Genomic DNA, 13093 nt, shown 5'->3' with positions numbered 1-13093 from the left:
AGATGGCCATGGGTGAGATTTCCACATGTCTCCTTTGGAAAGGTTTCCCACTTTGCATGACATAATCCAAAAGAGAAAGTGCAAGTCACTTCCATCAGAAAGGGCATGGCAGAGGGCCTTCAGCAGGATTGCTGGTGAGAGCCTTTCACCTCAGTGCCCTCTCAAGTCCACTTGAGCTTGAGCTTGAGAGGCTTGAGTTCAGGTCTCTGTTGGTGGGGAGGGAGCTGGACCTGGCTCTCCTGCAACCACAGGATGAGATAGAGAGGTAAAAATGTAAAAATAGGAAAGTAGCCAGGGAAGGAAAGGAAGGTAGCTGTAGGAGAGGACAGACTAAGACTATGTACCCTCCCCTGCCCGGAATTAAGGGGGAAGGAAATGGTGTGTATTTGACTTAAACACCTCCAATCTCAAACTGGAGCATTTCGGGAATTTGGGGGACTCCCTTGCTGTGCAATGTATAGAGGCCAGGGCAGTTAATACTATGTTTACTAGAAGGCCACTGGAGTTAAACTTGTTCCTGTCCCACAGCAGTTCCCTTCTCCAGGCATCCCAGGGGAGCTTCACACAAGCTCTCCGTGCCTTGGCTGAAAATTGCCACGATGGAGCTGCTGTGCCTCAGGCTGTGCAGGAGGGTCACAAGGCAGAAGACCACAAGACACAACCACTCAAGTCACCTACAGCCCAGTGCAGAAAAGATCTAGTTGCTGCTGCGAGTACATTAAAGCATCCACTGGAATCAGGGTGATTTATGGGGAGCTCTTAGAGATCAGAAGCAGCCATGTGTTGCCAGTCCAAAATCACTATCTGCATGGGACCAGCTGCCCCTCAGAAGCCCCATAGTGGTGTCCACCCCTCCCTGGGCTCTAATAGAATAGATAATAAAGTTTCTTCCTCCTCCGGGGAGGGGGAGGCAAATTCACTGGGGTCCAGTGAATGGCAACAGAAAGTGATATACGTATATATATTGAGAGACAGGTAGCAGTGACATTCACAGTGACAGTTACGACTTGACTGAGTTATACAGACTTCATTGCATACATCTTGCCACAGGAAAACATTTACCAGTATTTTTCTGTCATACTTATTAATGTTACCACAAACGTTAAGACATTTTCAGGGCTCTGATCTGATGCACCAGGTCAGGCACAGTGTAAAGCCATGATGGAAATGGTCCACACTGTATGAAGGGAGGGAGCCCATGGGATATGCACCAGGCATGAGTTTAGCTGCCTGGTCCAACTCAGCCGACAGACCTCTGGTTCTAGTGCCACTCCTCCTGCTCAGAAACTATGTCTTGTAGGGGATCCATTGCTCGGTGAACACTCTGCAAAAAAGGTTGCATGCCTGGTTTTGACCAGAGCTGAAGCAGCAGCATTCACCCTGGAGCTCAGGTGAGAAGCACTACTGAGCCATCCTGGTGATGCCCTGAGCATGGCTTGAGGCAGGGAAGCCTTTCCCTGCACCGCCGCTCTTGCTGCTAGGGTGCAGGAGAAACAGCAGCGTGGTGCTGAGGGCAGGGGGAGGCAGGCTGTCAGGCAGCTCAGCAAGCAAGTCTCTTCCATCTTTTTCAACATTTTACCTTTCTTAATCTCTTGTGTATCTGCTGCTAGAGCTTTGAGGCACCACTTGCTGCTCAGCCACCTCCTTATCTTGCTCTCTACAGCCTCTTTAATCGAGGCTAATGAAGTCTTACAAGGCAAGGGAAGCAGACATCTTCTTGGAGGCATCAGGCATGAGCATCCATGGGCAGAGTAGACAGATCATGGGTGTAACATAGGAGCACTCACATCCCCTTCCTCAGGTCAGCCAGGTACACCTTGCACCTTCAGCTGCTGCTTGTGTGCTCTCCTATCTCTGCATGTGAGGGTTGTCTCCTTCTCACACTGAGATCAATGATAAAAGCAAGGAATAAATAAATAAATTGAGAAAGATCAGCTCATCAGGCCAAGTGCAAACACTACCTAGTCATCCAGAGTGTCTTGTAACGTGCAAATGGGAACTGACAGAGATCCTCTTCCAAGGGCTGAGCCTGCTCGTAACCAGCAGATTCCCTTGGCCAAAACTGCCTCCTGCATATCGGGGTGTGAGCACTGCTGTCTACCGCTGAATTGTGCACAGCGCAGATGTCTCACAGGCCATGGGCAGTTTTCAATTAGAGAGAATGGAAGCATCAACAGTGACAGATCTATTAGTCCAGCATGTCAGGGAGCATTTCAGGATGAAAGTGGGGGGAGGAACACACGTTTTTATCTTGTCACATTCTTGCATATGGAAGGGAAGAGCTGAATCCCTGTGATGGCTCTACCTAGCAGAGCAAGCCCAGCTGCAGGACCAGCCTGTGCATCTCATGCTACAGCCCACCAAAACATCCCCTTGGGAACATCTCTTGGGGAACTCATCATAAAAGAGCTCAGTGCCTGGCAATGACAACTACAATGGTGGAAAAATAGCCTCACCAAGGAGCTAGGGCTCTCAAGGCACTGCAACTCGCTTCACAACTAGTCTCACCTACTCTTTTTTTCTTTTACTCTGGGGAAGCTGATCGAAGGGAAGCCATGAGCTGAACCCCCTCATAGGAAGCGCTGTGATGGGGAGGGTGCCCAGCAAAGCATGTGGTCTCACACCTCACTTCCACTGCACAGGGCATTGCTGAAGGAACAGACATCTTAGGATCACTCAGGGGAAGGTAATGAGGCAAGACAGCAGCAAGGTGAAGCAACAATGTGGGCAGCACAAGGCATAAGCAGGAAAACCTGTTCTTGGGTCAGATTCCTTAGTCCAGGCCAGGACACATAGCTATGTCCCATTCCTGGCATTATTACTGCTCAATGCTGCAGAGCAAACCCCAACATCCAGAGACCTACAAGGCGGAGGGACTGTCCTGCTTAGTGGAGGTGGCCTTGCTTTCAGAGCAACACCAAATCTTGGTTGAAAGCCTGTGCCACACAGTGCAGTGCTGGGCCAGGACACCTCACACAAGCACTGCTTGATGGAGGATGGTAGTAGGAAGCAGATACGAGGTAGCACAGGCAGAGTAGCCAGCTAATGGGGGTGTACAGCACCCAGTGGCCAGTCCTGCTTGTCCAACACATGGTGGGATGCCTCCTTTCAGCCCCGCACAGCCTCCTCTACCCCCAGCACTGCCCCCAGCATGCACAAGATGCTCAGGGCACGGGAAGAGTGACAGAGCTTATCTACTCTAGGTGGTCCTGCTTTGGCAGGGGGGTTGGACTAGATGATCTTTTGAGGTCCCTTCCAACCCCTAACATTCTGTGATTCTGTGAGGGGCCGTATGGTATGGCTGTGCTCAGCTTGCTTACAAGGGGCCTGGGTGAATCAAACCAACAAAGGGTGGAAAACGGGCTTGGCCTTCAAAGTGTAAAACAATTATTTATTGGCCAACATGCACATACAAAAGATAGCTAGGACTTCATGAGCTCCTCGACTGTGTGTCACTGTGCTCACCACCTTGAAAAGGGGCCCAAAGAGCCTTTGCTGGCCAGGGACTGTGGTCTTCACAGCTCCTATAGGGATGGCCCCACCATGGTGCCCAAAACCCCATTTGACTCCTTGTATTTTTCCCTTTAGGATTTTGCACGTTTCCTTGCTGCCACTGTCTCGCCCATTCCACCTCTGCCTGCAACCTTACCTTTCCCAGCATGGCCATTTCCCCAGCACGTATGGCAGGACTTCGGACTTGGGGACCTGAGCCCTGGGCCATAGAAGGAGTTACAGAGAGATGGGGGGTGAGGGTGGAGGTGAGGGGAGGCTCTCTGTACCTTTTGCTTGAGCTGCTCCACCTCGCAAGGCAAAAAAGAAAAGAGTCCCTTGAGCCAGAGAGCACGTAAAAGCAAGTGCAGCTGCACCGTGAGTCATCTCTGCTTTAAGACAGGAAGGTAAAGTTGATGTTTCCCACCCCCTGAACGCAGAGGACAGTCTGGCATTGCCACTTCATGCTGGGGGAGCAGCTCCCACAGGGTAAGAGACACACAGCCCTCAGGAACTGCATAAGCCAGAGTTCTGCCCGAGAGGAGCAAACGCCACAGGACAGCTGATACATGGTCCCCAGCCGCGTGCCAGCTTAATGGGGTCAGGGCAAACCTTCCTGCAGAGCCAGGACCCAACCTGCACATAGAGAGCACAGGCAGCATCCGACCATCTGCTGGAGACCACTCCTTGGACGCATTACTGTTGAAATTCCAGGTGGATTAAAGATGAATATGGGAACTTTTCACGCTACTGCCACACTCCCACTGGAAAGACTAAGCCCAAACCTACCCTTGGAGCAGCCCGTGTCCTTTGTGCTGCTGCAGAGAGCACAACATGAGAAGTTTCCATCTGCTCTGCCCTTCCCAGCCTTTCCCTCTGTGTCCCAGGAGATGTGACAGGGAGCAGAAGCAGCATTCAGATGACAGAGCTTGTGGGACCCACGGGACTCAGGGGCACAGCTAGGGTCTCTCCCACCCCAGGACTGGATGGTGGTCACCCAGCCCTGCTAGAAGGTCGGTGAGAAGGTAGATGCTGCCCTCCAGCCCTCCCAGCTGCTTCACCAGCCAAGTGGGCCCATGCAGGGGATTCTCCTCTCATGGCTTTGCAGTTCTTTTTGGGGTAACACAGGTTTAGGCTGTCCTAGCAGGCAGTGCAAGGGTAACCCGAAGCCCAAGGGTTTAGCTGGAGATGGGTACGCTACAGAAGGCAGCATGGAGGCAGCTTGGGCAAAGCAGAGGGCAGTGCAAGTTCTACGCTCCTCCCAGCGCCGTATCTATGCCCACTACCCCCACTCCCAGATTAGGTATTTTTGTTGACAGTGGACACAGCCTGGATCCATGTCCTCTTGATAATGTGGTGTGAGTGATCCCCAAACAGACCTCAGCTCCCCTGGCATCAGCATGTTGCAACACTCCTGCTATGCACACTGAGCTCCTTATCGGACCTGTTCAAACCCCAGCAATTCAGGGACAAGCAAAACAGTTTTCTCCCCTCAGGAGCCCCAAATGGCTGCTCTAGTAGTGAATCCACCTTTGCTGTCTCTGGCATCTCCCAACGGAGGCTGTTGAGTTTTTTCCGAGGACAGCAAGACCTTCCCAAGGGCTGCAGCACATACATTGGCACAGCCAAGGTCTGCCCTGGCTCACTCTGAGACCCGTTTGCCCCAGGGGTACTGGTTCAAGCTGTAAATCCCAGCCTGAATGAGGCCTGCCAGTTCACGTGGCCCAGCCAAAATTCCTGAAGAAAAACTAACACTAGTAAATAAAGGTTTGCTGGAAGTGCTGGCACAAGCCAAAAGGAGGCTGCTGAGCTTTGCACAGAAACCTACCAACAGTGTTGTGGTTTCAGATGAAACTCAAGACACGTGAGTCCTTCGGCCAAGTTTCACCGCCGGGTTTCAGTGTCACCCTCAAGAAGCAGGAGCCAGACGCTGCTGTGGGACATGGCCGAGGCAGCGCCAGGAGATCAGGCTGATGGCTGGGAGCACGGCTGGCCCTCAAGGCCCTCCAAGGCTGAAGCAGTTGGGCTGTTCCAGGAGGTGGAGGGGAGCTGGTCCACCCTGTACCCGCGATAACGGGGTGTCCTGGCAGCCTGCAGGTCCCAGATTACGGCTCGCTCCCCATAAGGTGGCAGGGAAGCAGCCCAGCCCTCTCTAGGATGCACTGGGGATGCAGTGGAGACACACAAGCATGGCACCTGGCTCTCAAGCCACAAAATGCTGCTGGGACATGGGTGGGCAGCCCACACACCCCTCCACCACCAGCCTGACCTGCTGCAGTGCCCACTGGACCCTGGGGCACCTCCACGCCAACCACCCTCTCCATCCCTGCCAGTGGCACTGCCCCTGGGATCTACAAGCCCAAAGCGTCAGAGAGCTGCTCCGTCTCTCACCCTGCATCCCCGAAATGCTGTGGCTTGTGGATTCAGGGCTGCTTGAGCAGGCTGTTTCTTCCATCTCCCATCACCAACTAAATTTTCCACCATGCAAAACTGCAGCCAGGCCACCCTCTATTTCCAGGGGCCATTGCCTTGCAGGGGAAATCCCTCTGTTCTGGCATGGCTCTTCTGCCCTTATCACAGGAGGGACAGGAGCTTTGCAGAGTCCTCTTTCCACTGAGCTGCCCTGCAGCTGCACGTTGGCACCAGGAGGTGCAGGAGAGGACTCGCAGAAGTGTGTTACAGGCTGATAGCTTTTCTTGGATCACTCCTGAGCACCGGTAATCCCACATCCCTTGGAAGAAAAACTTCTTGGCAGCTTTGAACATTATTCTTCAGGTGCAGCAGCAGGCACACGGAAATATTTTCATGCTGAGGAACAAGCTATCTGTGAGACTCTATGCTCCCCTTCCCAGCCTGCAAAGCCCTGATACAGCATCAACTCGTTAGAAGAGGGGGCAAGAGTGGCTGGAGCCATATTCCTGCTCCCAGCCCTGCTGGCAGCTCGCCCTGTGGCTTTGTTGCCATCACCTCTGCAAGCGTCACAGTGGCCAGCTGAGATGAGAAGATAAAGGTAGTCATGTCCCAGCACCACCGGACTGTGGCTGTAAGGCATTTTTATAGGGATTTTCACATACAGGTGGCAAAGAGCACAGCCATGCAGGGAAACTGCCAGGTTTGACCCCTGTCCCGGCCTTGGGGAGATAGGGAAACGGCTGCTGCATTGGGGAAATGGTGTAAACATGACAGGGAGCACAGGTCTGGAAAATGCCAGCGCTTTTCCCCAGCACAATGGCAGCATGAGTGCCACAGTCCCACCTTGGGCTGGACAGCACGTCACTGGGGCAAGCAGGGAGTGCCAAACATGTTTTGGATGCTTTTGCAGAGGGCTGAGATGAGGTCCGTGTCAACAGCAGTGAAAAAAGCAGGGGAAGGGGCCCTGCAAGTCCATCTCGCTGCGAGCCAGCATGAGCAAGAAAGAGAGCCATCCTCCTGCCTGGGACGACAGGGACAGGCTCCCTCCATTTTCGGGGTCATTCCAGGACCCATGGCTGTGATGTACCAGCCGATCCCTGCCCCAGACCCCACGTTCCCCTCAACACTCCCTCCTCAGCATCTGCTCACACCCTCCACATCTCATCCCACCTCCCTACAACTGTCAGTGCTTCAGGGCAGGGAAACTGTCTCATTGCCTCTTTGTGATGGGCTGTGGCAAATTGCTGGCACTAAACAAATTGCAATTCCTGATGAAAAACCTCACGGTCATGGGGCAGGAGCTGCGAGTATTACTCACTCAGGGATTTGCTTTCTGCTATATCAAATAGGGCCGGGGGCAGGAGCTGCAGGGATGGAGACTGGTAGCCCACGCTCTTCGCTCCTCACTACCAGCCACTGATGAAGTGGCACAGGCCATCAGTCCCACAGCTACCTGTGCCAGGGAAAGGCATGTGGTTCCCCAACATCTTGCCATCTGCCAACAGGTACCCAGGCACCCCCAAAAAAGTGAAGGAAAGCTGCAGGCACACCTATGTAAATATAAGGTATAGGGCAGGTATAAGGCAGGGCAACATATTGCCCTGCGTCCATGCAAGGAAGGGAGATGGAGGTCTATTTTGAAGGGCATAGGGGAAAGGAAAGGTCCTTGGGATGGGACTGCCAGGGGAAGAAGGGACAAGGTCTTGGCACGATGGCCGTGGGAGGAAGGTAACCCTTCTGCAGCCCCAGGCTGGATTGGGAGGGAGCCTGGGATTTGATTGCCCATTATTCCACCTGGCTGAGCCTTTTAAGCAAAGCTAATCCCCACTGACAAGACCTAACAACAGCAAGAGCTGGCTCAGCCCTGCGATGTGACACCCTTCACACCAGGCAGTCCTGCCCTGCGAGCACTGATCCCACTGAATGGAGGAAAGACATCGCCACCTGCCCCTTCCACTCTTCCTTTACTTCAGGGCAGTGGGTCCTCACTCCAGGATAGAGTCTGCTGCTCCCTGGTGTCACTACAGAGCTGGCTGCCCACCAGCAATACAAGGGCCCTCATCCCTTGCCCTGTAACACCATCGGGGTCTCCAGCCGTGCAGAAGGACACACTTACCCCGTGGCAGCATCTCCGCCCCACGACGATGGTCTTGCCCTCCTTTAAGGCAAATCAGGTCAGCATTCAGCAAAACCAAGCTCAGCTACCACATGTTTTGGCAGGGAAGGGCCAGCAAACTACAAACTCACAGCCCAGTGGAGCCATCGCTGCAGTTTCCTCCCAGCGTTTCAATATGCACAGAAACATCAGGCAATTTAGCCAAAAGGGAGAGCTAATAAATCAACACTGTCCCAGGCTCCTGCCATGCCCTTTGCTGGCACCTCCCACGGCCTTTCCAGGCACATCCAGGAGCAACATGAACAGGAATGGTCTGTCTGGTACCTTCGGCAGCGCAGGAGCCACCGGCACAAGGCGCGAGTGTTTCTGTGCTGGCTCACAGCCAACACAAGCCCTCGGCACCTTCGTTAGTGACTGCAAACGAAGCTCTGCGGAGCAGATTCCCCCCCCCTTTCGCTCTCTGGTGGGAAGAGGCAGCGAGTTTGCTGAACGTAGTCACGATGCTCAGCAGGAAAGTGGAGTAACGGGGACACCCTCAATGCATCACCGGTTTGTTCCTCTGCCAGGGCGCACCACGGCATCACCAGCCGCGCAGCACCTCCCCACCATGCTCATGGCCGATGCTTATTTTTCTCCTAGTGGCTGCTGAGCCTCCAGCACTCAGGTTTGGTGCAAAGACTCCACGGCACTGGAAGCTGCATCTTTGCACCAGCCAAGGCTCATACTGTTTGAGCAACTTGCAGTTTCCTCCTTCTCTCCCTGGGAGCTCCCCCTTACCTCCTGCACAGCCCTGAGGTGCCAGTGACCAGCATCTCTTCCTCAGCCTCTTTACAGAGCACATTTCTCCCATTTTTCAGTCCCCACCCCTCACCTTTTGATTTTCCCTTCCCTGTGTGCACCCTGCACTTGCTAAGCACCGCCCTCACCCCTTGAGCAGCATCACTCTGCCTTCCCAAGGAGATCACGCACATCAAAATCTGCCACCCACCAGAGCCGCTTCGCTACAGGCACTTCCAGAAAGCTGCTGCCTCGGCCAGGAAAAATCACTTCAGGTCCAGAGCGTTTTCCTGGTAACAGAAACCCTGGCAAACAAGCCAGCCGCCAGCCCCCAGCCCAAGCGGCACGTCCGCTGTGGGAACACCAAACTAGGGGAAGATGTTCCCTTTCTGTGCCAAAAAACCAGGCAACCACTCCTTCCCCAGCCAGCCATGGAAATTTAGCCTAAGGGTTTTCAAAAATGACCAGTGATTGTGAGTGCCTGAGCAAAACATTCCCTACAAGTGCCTTTATTTCCAGGACACACGTGTTTCTTGCCTTCAGAGGATCAGCCTGAAGTCAGACAGCCACAGAGACCCTGAACTGCCTCTGAGAAGATCTCAGCAGCCTTGATGAGCAAGGGCTTGAAAAGTTCAGCGGGCAAAAAGGCCACGGCACTCAGCCTGCTCTGATCATCCCATCATCCCAGCTGTGTTTCATCAACTTGTTTCCCCAGCTTCATTTCATAAATCTTGTGGTTGCCACTGAAAGCTATCAAGGGTGCCTGGCAAGCAGGGGTCTGGTGGCAGAAGAAAAGCTCCATCCATCACCCCTTCCCCTGAGCCAGCACACCAGCTGCCTCCCCACAACCCCTTTTTCAGAGAGAATCCTTGCAAAGCAGGAGCTGATCCTTTTAGGAGAAAGCTCTCCAACGGGTGGCTCAGGGAAAGGCCCAGGAGGACACACCAGGTTTTGGAAAGGTCTGCTAGAAAGCAGATAACACTGAGCCCTGTCTTGGCTCACCCCATCCATCCACTAAGTGTACCAACATTGCTCCAGCCCAGCCCTGAATTTGGAACACCCCCTCGTTGGCGCTCACCTCCCCCATGCATGGGAGACCCAACATAAAGAGCTTCAAAGGACCTTCAAAGGCAGCTTTGCAAAATGAACACGGTAGCAGTGGCAACAAGTCAAAGCCCATCGCTATCACCTCAGCTCTGGCACTTTGCACCCTTTCCCCTCGTCCTGCCTCTTGCGACATGACGGGGCACGGGCTCTCCAGGGCAGCTCTGTTTGTACAGCTCTTGTTTATGGACAGGACCACAGCTAAGCAAACACCTGCAAACAAGCGAGCGCCCACTCACTGCTCTGGAAGTAGAAACCCAGCACGGGCTGTCAAACAAGCGTGCTCTGAATAACCCAGGCCCTACCCCAGCTTTCACAATAGAAATTAGTCACAGCGCACCAACAAGAGTAGTAAACCGGGCAACAGGAGATAAAGTTGCAATGGAGACGTCAGTTGTCCTCTCTTGTGTACCTGAGACATCCCTTTCCTCTGGATCCTGCCCTTCCAGACCACTTACAGGCACAGGGACTCTCTCCTCCTGAGGCAGAGATGCTTTTGTATTTTGCTTTAGATACAACTGTTGTTCAGAGAGCACCAACACCCATTCCAGGCCCTAAGAGCATCCCCAGGCTTTCCAGCTAAATATCAAGGTGGTTTTGTCTGCCCCCACTGGCCACAGGGGTCTTACTTTAGGAGATGATGAAACATAACATAGAACATTTGCAATGTTTGAATGTACAAACAAGGGCTCCAGAATGGCTTGAAGATGCCTTTAAATGTTTGGATACTGGGGGATTTGGGGCATTGAGGAGCTACCCTTCCTCCTCCAAAGAGGAGGAGGTAGGAGCCCGTGGATTAACCATGGCTTTGACAACATGAGGAGCACTGCGAGCACAGCTGGGATAACACGTTACTCGGGTAACTTGCTGACACAGACGTACCCCCTCCAGGTGACGTAAGCTGGGTTAGCAATCACCAGTTTTGCCAGTCTTAAGCACACTTATTTCAAGGCCTTTGCTGAGATACCAGTATCTGCCACCAAAATGGACCTTTACACCAGCAAACATCTGCAGCACAGGCCTGACCTAGGCTCACATCTGGGTGCTGAGCACAGCGGCATTACCTTGTGAAAAACCAGCAGGTTGGTGCCTGTATGAGGGTTTGGTTACGAGTGACTTCATTTATCACCAGTTAACTTGGCATCGTTACTTTTGCAGAAGGCTAGCCTGGACGCTTCCCGGCCCTTTGCTGCGCGCTGCAAACGGCGGTGTTTTACCCAGGGACAGGGGAGCAGAGAGGGGGTCCAATACAGGGTAGCATGAAGCTACACATAGTTTTATGTCCTTTTAAAGGCAAAAAGGAAAAAGAGTAGCAGTAAGACACCTGACAGCGTAACAGAAGCAGATAAAAGCAGAAGTGCTGCAGGGCTACCCCTGCAGGGTATATCCTTCACATATCCCGCGAGCTACTCCACGGCAGGAGCTGGGCTGGGCAGACAGGGCAGGGGGGATTAAGGCACTGCTCAGCTGCAAATGCAGAGACTGTCTCCCCATAAATATTCCCAGGCAGGGGACAAGCCAGCAAGGGGCTGCACGCTGTGACAGCCCTGGGGAAGGGAAAGCAGAACCTTCCCATCTGCCTGGTGCAGCAGTGGGGCTGGAGGAGCTCTGCTCCCCTGCGAGCTAGCACGGGCTTCGGCACATGCCTCTGCCCTAGGGAAAAGCACAGGGAGGGGAGCGCACCAGCCCAAAACCATTTACATCCACAACACACAGCAAGGGGAAAAGCAAGGGCAGGACAGGGAACAGCGAGGGAACAGCCAGAGCTCTGGCACAAGCAACTCGCACGGCAACTTAAGTGTTGTCCAACAGTTGCGCTGGCAAATTTACAGGATCCCAATTTCAAACTGCCTGTTCGGAGCAAAGGCACAAACAGCGGGAACAATCTGACTACCGAGGAAAATTACAGCCATCGCTGAAGGCAGATTGGGCAATTCCAACATCTACAGATGACAAAACAGAACAGAAAGGAGCTTAAAAATTAATCCCTAATTAACTGCTTCTGAAACCTGTCAAAATCACTGCCTGCATCTCGTTTGCTAATGGACCTGTCAGCAGCTTCTTAGGCTGCAGGGGTCATGGTAGCAACAGAAAGGACTGCTTTGTTCTCAAGTTTGACATCTGTTTTGCTCACTAAGTGCTTTTGATGTTTTCAGTTTAGATGTACTTGAAAAGCTCTTGCAAGCAAAGGATGGGCAAAGGATTTTACCTACAGCCTCCATCAGCCATCAGCACCGGGAGGAAAGAAAAATGTTTGTGATTTTAGTATAGCAGGTAATATCCCAAAACCAGGGATGCTGCACACGTGCATCTATCCCGTAGGCAACACTGTGCCTCCGAACACTGGATCAATGGGCACTAGGCAGAGAGCAGCGGCCCACGTCTCCACCACAGCCCGCTCTCAAATGCCTCAGAGAAAACATTTGAAAAACAAGTCATGAATCTCCTCCACAAAGCCTTAGACCCACTCCCGACAGCCGGAGAGGCCAGTAGGTCTTGAAGCAACAGATTTAACATCCCATCTAAAATGTGTCTTACCAAGCAAGAACTGCCTACAGATATCAAACTGCCTGAACGTCAACTTGCCTTTCCAAGATTGACCTGTTTTTGGTTTCTGCAATATCTGCTGTCATGACATGTTTACTCCACTCCATACGTGATTCACCCATGCTTTGCTCTTGGAACACGTGTGCTGCCTTCATTGGAAGAGGGGATGGGACTAGTGCATTCGCTCCCTCTTATTTCTCTCTTTGCCCATCAGGAGTGCCCATGACCATTTCACATGAGGAAAATAACTCAACATCCCTGCTCAGAGCAGGCTACCCCGGACCACATCCAGTTGGGTTTATGACTATCCCCAAGGATGGAGACTCCATCACCTCCCTGGGCAATCTGTGCCAGTGTTCAACCATCCTCATGGTAAAGAAAGTGTTTTAAGAATTTCCTGTGCTTCAATTTACACCTCTCATTCCATCACTGGGCACCACTGAGAGGAGCCTTCTCTACTCCCCCATCAGGTATTGAAAGACATCAGTAAGATCACCCTGAGCCTTCTCTTCTCCAGGCTGGACAAGCCCAGTTCTTCCACCCTCTCCTTTATGATCTTCACTGCCCTTCACTGGACCTGCTCCAGTGTGTCCTTGTCTCTCTTTTACTGGGGAGTCCAGCACTGGACACAGCATGTAGTTGTCTCTC

The sequence above is a fragment of the Leptosomus discolor genome, chromosome Z (assembly GCF_034619465.1).
Source record: "Leptosomus discolor isolate bLepDis1 chromosome Z, bLepDis1.hap2, whole genome shotgun sequence".
Classification (NCBI taxonomy): Eukaryota; Metazoa; Chordata; class Aves; order Leptosomiformes; family Leptosomidae; genus Leptosomus; species Leptosomus discolor.
This window is presented reverse-complemented; position numbering follows the sequence as displayed.